A 5,562-nucleotide genomic window follows, 5' to 3' on the forward strand; every position below is an offset into this window, starting at 1 on the left:
CACAGCATCCAAAGCTTTGCTGAAATCCAGAAAGCTTCCATCCACTGGCTTCCACCCTGTCCTAGAAGGAAATCAGATTTCACGAGCAGGACTTTCCCCTCATGAAGCCGTGCTGGCTCTGACTGACACCGTTATTGTCCTCCAGGTGTTTTTCAATACTTCCCAGAATAAACTTTCCCCTGATTTTATCACGTATTGAAGTCAGACTGACAGGCCTGTAGTGTCTGGCATCCTCCTTCTTGCCCTTCTTGGAAATCAGGACAACATTTGCCAGCTTCCAGTCAGCTGGGCCCCCTCAAATCACAGATCTGAACTCTGTGTTTGCTCTAATTTCTCCAGGGGAAGCAGCCTGCTCACACCTGCATGTTTGAGCTTCTATTCTCCTCAGGCAAACCCACTTTGAGGGCAGTAATGGTTAAAAGAATAATTAAAAATACATCCTGATTACAGGCGCTACCTTTAAGTCAACACAGCACTGGATATTTCCCAAATATTTTGGGGCAGAGCCTGAGGTCAGTGGCTGCACTAAGCAGCCTCTTGTTTCACTTGGATGGGTCTTGGAGCGAGCTGGGCTGGCGGAAGGTGCTGCCCGTGGCAGAGGGTGGGACAGGATGGTTTGGGAGGCCCTTTCCAACCCAAAGCATTCGGAGATTCCGCGATTCCAGGCTCTCCATGGCTATGGCAGTGCAGGGGAATTCTGTGAGGACTGCAGCGGCTCGGCTGCTGCCTGAAGGGGCGGTCCCAGGCAGGGAGCAGGGCTCTCTGCTGCTCTGCCTAAGCACAGGTACTGATGTTTGTTCAGCAGCGTTTCACACACACCGAAGGGTTTGCAGCGATGACCAGGCTGAGCTGTAACCTTGGAATTAAACAAAACCATTGAGGATGAAACAATGTCCTCATTTTTAAGGTGGGACTCACAGGGCACAAGTGAACTGCCATGAAAGTCAGGTTTGGAAAAAAGGTCTTAATCGTGTGAGTTTGCAGTGGTTTGCAGAAAGGAAACTGTAGAAGCCTTGCTTAAATGAGGGCTCTTCTGTGGCATGGTTTGAAGCCCTCTGCTTTTCCTTTGAAGGAAACGTCTTTGTGGGCATGGTAAGTGATACATTTAATGAAATTACTTAATTGCGTATAATTAGCAATAAATCTTTGCATGGCAATTGATTGCATTTCCTTTGGATAATTCAGAAAGTCAGTAGATGTCAGTTTGTTGCTACTCCCCACCCAATTCCCCTCATGCATTGGCCCATCCACGTCAGATGAGGTTCTGCAGGGATCAGAGTTCCCTGGGGCCAGCCACGCTCCTTCCACGCTCATTTCACTTTACAGAGCGTGGTGCAGCTCCTGTCCACACACCGAGACGTTTCTAACACCAGAGCCAGCTTGTCAGGGCTCCTTAACCCGTCTGTATTCAGTACAAAACCCCAACCTCAGGTGAAGTTGAGGAATGTGTCATTCCAGAAGCTATTGTCTTAAGAGGAAATGCTGTAATTTTTGTTCTTTGCAAAGCAAAGACAAGAAGCCCATCATATTGTGCTGTTTAAATTAAATTGTCTGATTACATTGCATGGATTTTGGTGGCTGGGAAATGGTTTACTGATACTTTGTGAGCATTTTCTTTATTGTGCATTTCAGATCTCTGTTTGAGGAGCTATCTCACGTGTTTTCCTGCAGAAAGCTCCTGTGTGGATTCTCCACGAGCAGCTGCTTCCTGAAGGGCTTCTCCCTCTGCTCTGGTGTGGGTGGTCCTCGGGCTGGGTAAGTGCTGCTGGAGGATCCCAGCCCGATCCGTTCAGGGTCAGGTTCCCAGGACATCAGCGGCTCCTTCCCAGGGCTGGGGCGCTGAGTGGTCTCTCCCTTGGGGGTCCCTTGAGGGCAGCTTCCAGAGGGGGAAGCGGGAGAACGCGAGGGAACAGGCTCGGTGAGGCTGATCCCGCACCCTCCGGAGCAGTTCCCGTGCCCCTGCTGATCCCAGCACAGGCGCTCGCTGCCCAGTGAGCACGAGAAGCAAAACACTCAGCCCATGTAAAAGTTTTCAATGACGATATCACTGATAGCACTGTCACCAAAAATAAAACAAATAAAACTCCTCCGCAGTGATGCAGCACTAAGAAGCAGGCATTCTTTGTTTGGCTGGATGGATGGGGCAGAACTCCACCAGGCGCACGCACTGCTGACAGAAAATGCTCTTGTTTATACGCTCGATTTTACATACGCGCTCCTCGGTTTTCCTGGAATAAACATATATTGCTTTTTCTCCTTTTGCTTTACATCTCGAGTTCTTTTCACTCAGAGTTTGAACTGAGACGCAGGAGATCGAGGATTCTTGTTCGGACTTAGTTGTTTATTATGTCTTATCAGTGACACAGCTGCTCAGAGTGTGCCTCTTTGTTGGAAGGGTGGGAAACGGCCGCGAGTTTTAATTTTCCAAGCTTTTTAAAGTCTAAACTAACCAATTATGAGGTATGTTTTTACTTACACCCAATTACTAACTTTCCAAGTTCTGCAGTGTGGAACTTTTGACCCAATGACAGAACATTCAGATTTGAGAAGAAGGAGAAGAAAGAAGACATAAATCCATACCCAAAATCCTCCATATTGTAACCTATTATAACCTATATGTTCTCAACGTAATTTTCTACATTTCTACATATTTCACCCAGTGACACAACTTTTAATTACACAGCAACCACCTCAGTGTTATCACACAATTTAGGAAGCTTTTCCCAGGGTTTTGGATCGAGTGCAGTGTGTTTCTGAGGATCACTGCCTCTCAGCACTGAAAGGCTGAAACTCTCAGTACCCAGGGTTCCAACAAACACATCTGGTAATCGTTTCCCCGGGATCATTAACGTACTTCCTCTTCCCTTTATGCATGTGTGCCTCTGTCCTGGGAGTCTCTCTGGTGGTCCCTGGTGGTTGGACACACCAAAGTCACACCTGACTGCCTTATGAACTGCTGAAAGTTGGCACAACAACTGGTTCCTTTCCAGCTCTTCCTACAGAATAAGCATCCTGCGGTTCTGTAGGCTAATGGGTTTTAAAAATAAGCATTGCATTAACCCACCAGGCACCAATGATTCTTCATCTGGCAGCCACACAGTGACCTCCTGAGTGTGACTGGGAACACCAGGGTGAACTCCAGGGGTTCTGATAAGAGCTTTCTTCTCAGCCTGAACTTGCTGCTGCTCCGACCCCAGAATGACACCGGCAGCGATGTTTAACGGAGCAGGAGGTGCTGCTTAGGGGAGGCTGAGCGTCGCCTTGTCCCTGGCACAAATCCTGGGCGTTGAAACTTGAACCTTGCAGCAGGTGCTGGGACTCTGCTCTCTATGACAGGGTGGGCTGCTATGGAAAAAGAGATTTTGTTGTGTATCCCGGGACAACACAGGCCCGTGGCGAGTGGCCGAGGCTGTGGCCACCATGACCCAGCTCAGCACTGGGCTGTCCAGAATGGGAGCCTGGCTGAGCTGAGGTCACCTGCCATGAGCACAGGTGCTCTGGGTGCTGTCCTGAAGCGTGGAGAGCTGCTGACAACAGTGAGGGAATGGCTGGGGACACGTCTGGGAGCTTGTGTTGAGCCTCCCCCGCAGGGATCACCTGTGCTCTGCAGGCAGGGGGTTTGCTCCTCACTGAGGGCTCTATGGAGGCACGGGAAAGAGCTGTCCATCTGAGTCCTAAAGTGTTAAACACCCATCAGGCAGCCGAGCTGTCCATCTGAGTCCTAAACTGTTAAACACCCATCAGGCAGCCGAGCTGTCCATCTGAGTCCTAAAGTGTTAAACACCCATCAGGCTGCCGCTCCTGCTCCTGAGGAAATGTGGCTCCTCAGGGATCTCAGGCTGCAGTCCCAGGGCTGCTCTTGGGACAGTGTAAGTCACCACTTGAGTACCTCTTGCACAGCCTTGGCTGGGCACTTTGTCCCTTCCTTGGACCATTTCTGGGGATTTAGGGGACTCTGCTGACCTGCTTCAGGGCTAAACCAGCTGAAAGTTAAAGCTGGGAACTTGCTGTTAGTTTTGAGCCCCATGAACTGGACTGCAGGCACCTCAGTACATCAGGGAGGGACTGGCAGTGCTGAATTAGAGCAGCCTGAACTGTGCTGGGAGCGGGGCTGCAGGCAGAGAGCAGGAGCTGGTCTGGTGTTAGCGGAGCGGGGTGACCGCTGTGGAGATGACGCTTTCTACATCCTCAGATGTCTAAAAGAGCGTCTAAACATCCAGATACCAACTGCTTTTTTAGACAAAGTACGGAACACACAGGCTGGAAATACCAGCTGTCTCCAGCACTCCCGAACCTTCGCCACGTTGAAATTTCTCACGTAAAGCTGCAGCCGTTGAAAACAGAAAGATTTTCTGACAGTGAGTGATACTGGATGGTGTAGGAGACTGGGGAAGTGATTACACGGGTCAAAACGACCGAAGGGCGTGCCCGGGGGAGGCAGGGCCAGCTCTGCGAAGGTGGGAGGGTCACTGCTCCACAGCCGCCCGCTGGAGCCTCTGCTCCAGCCCCAAAGTGGCTGCGCAGCTTCTGGCACAGACTCAGAAGTCCTCCCTGTGGGGAGGGACCCGAGCAGGTAAAAGGTGGCTTCTTTTTCCTATTCGAAAGAAGTGGAGGTAATTTGTGGAGTTAACTTGTGGCACACCTGGGTGGGAGAAAGGCGGGTTATTGATAGCCGTGGGAATGACTCATTCCCTGGAGAAATCTATCCTGGAAACAGAGGAGAACGAGGGAAAACCCAGCCAATAACCACTGGTCAAGAAAATTCGGGGAGGGGCCAGGTGGCGTTTGAACTTGGGGGGATCCCACAGGGTTGGGGGGTCTTGGTGTCCCCTGACCTCCCACCGCCACCTCAGCGGTCTGAGGGTCTGGGGGTGTCCTTGTCCCCATCTCTGATCTCCCTGCTGTCCCCCGACCCCCCCGTGCCCTGACCGCGCTGTCCCCGTGTCCCCTGACCCCCCCGTGTCCCTGACCCCCCCCTGTCCCCTGACCCCCCCGTGTCCCCTGACCCCCCCGTGCCCTGACCGCGCTGTCCCCGTGTCCCTGATCCCCTCCGTGTCCCCTGATCCCCCCGTGTCCCTGATCCCCCCCATGTCCCCTGATCCCCCCGTGTCCCCTGACCCCCCCGTGTCCCCTGACCCCCCCCGTCCCCTGACCCCCCCGTGTCCCTGACCCCCCCGTGTCCCTGACCCCCCCGTGTCCCCTGATCCCCCCGTGTCCCCTGACCCCCCCGTGCCCTGACCGCGCTGTCCCCGTGTCCCTGATCCCCTCCGTGTCCCCTGATCCCCCCGTGTCCCTGATCCCCCCCATGTCCCCTGATCCCCCCGTGTCCCCTGATCCCCCCGTGTCCCCTGATCCCCCCCGTGTCCCCTGACCCCCCGTGCCCTGACCGCGCTGTCCCCGTGTCCCCGCAGCCGCCACGATGGTGGAGCTGGGCCGGGACGCGCGGGACCCCGACGCCCTGGCCGAGGCGCTGGACTCGCAGCTCGGGGACTTCGCCTTCCCCGACGAGTTCGTCTTCGACGTCTGGGGGGCCATCGGGGACGCCAAGGTGGGGCGTTGTTA

General features: G+C 53.6%; 1 long non-coding RNA gene across 1 annotated transcript; it reads left to right on the top strand.

Moving 5' to 3' along the window:
* Window positions 1-659: 659 nt before the first annotated feature.
* On the top strand, window positions 660-2,223 carry LOC125321143. Its single transcript, XR_007201472.1, has 3 exons — window positions 660-907; window positions 995-1,092; window positions 1,633-2,223. It is a non-coding gene; the product is annotated as an uncharacterized LOC125321143 (long non-coding RNA).
* The last annotated feature ends 3,339 nt before the right edge of the window (window positions 2,224-5,562 follow it).

The sequence above is a fragment of the Corvus hawaiiensis genome, unplaced genomic scaffold (assembly GCF_020740725.1).
Source record: "Corvus hawaiiensis isolate bCorHaw1 unplaced genomic scaffold, bCorHaw1.pri.cur scaffold_95_ctg1, whole genome shotgun sequence".
Taxonomy (NCBI): Eukaryota; Metazoa; Chordata; class Aves; order Passeriformes; family Corvidae; genus Corvus; species Corvus hawaiiensis.